Raw genomic sequence first — 237 nt, 5'->3', positions numbered from 1 at the left:
TTAACCTTAAAAAAAAAAAAATTGCTGATACCATCCAAATGTTTTAGCATTGGATTTGCTAATAATTTCATAATTATTATTGTTTAGTTTCAAAGACATTTTAGTTTTTGCACACAAAAAAGTTTTCTACGCTTACCTAGCAAATATTAGCAGTGTGTGTATATCACTTTCCAATATTAATTATCTCGTGCTCCTTTTCTCCATTTTTTTTATTTTAGAAGGTCTTCGCAGTTATTT

Source organism: Populus euphratica, unplaced genomic scaffold, assembly GCF_000495115.2.
Source record: "Populus euphratica unplaced genomic scaffold, PopEup_1.0 scaffold32.1, whole genome shotgun sequence".
Taxonomy (NCBI): Eukaryota; Viridiplantae; Streptophyta; class Magnoliopsida; order Malpighiales; family Salicaceae; genus Populus; species Populus euphratica.
The sequence above is the reverse complement of the archived record's forward strand: the minus strand, read 5'-3'. Positions refer to the sequence as shown.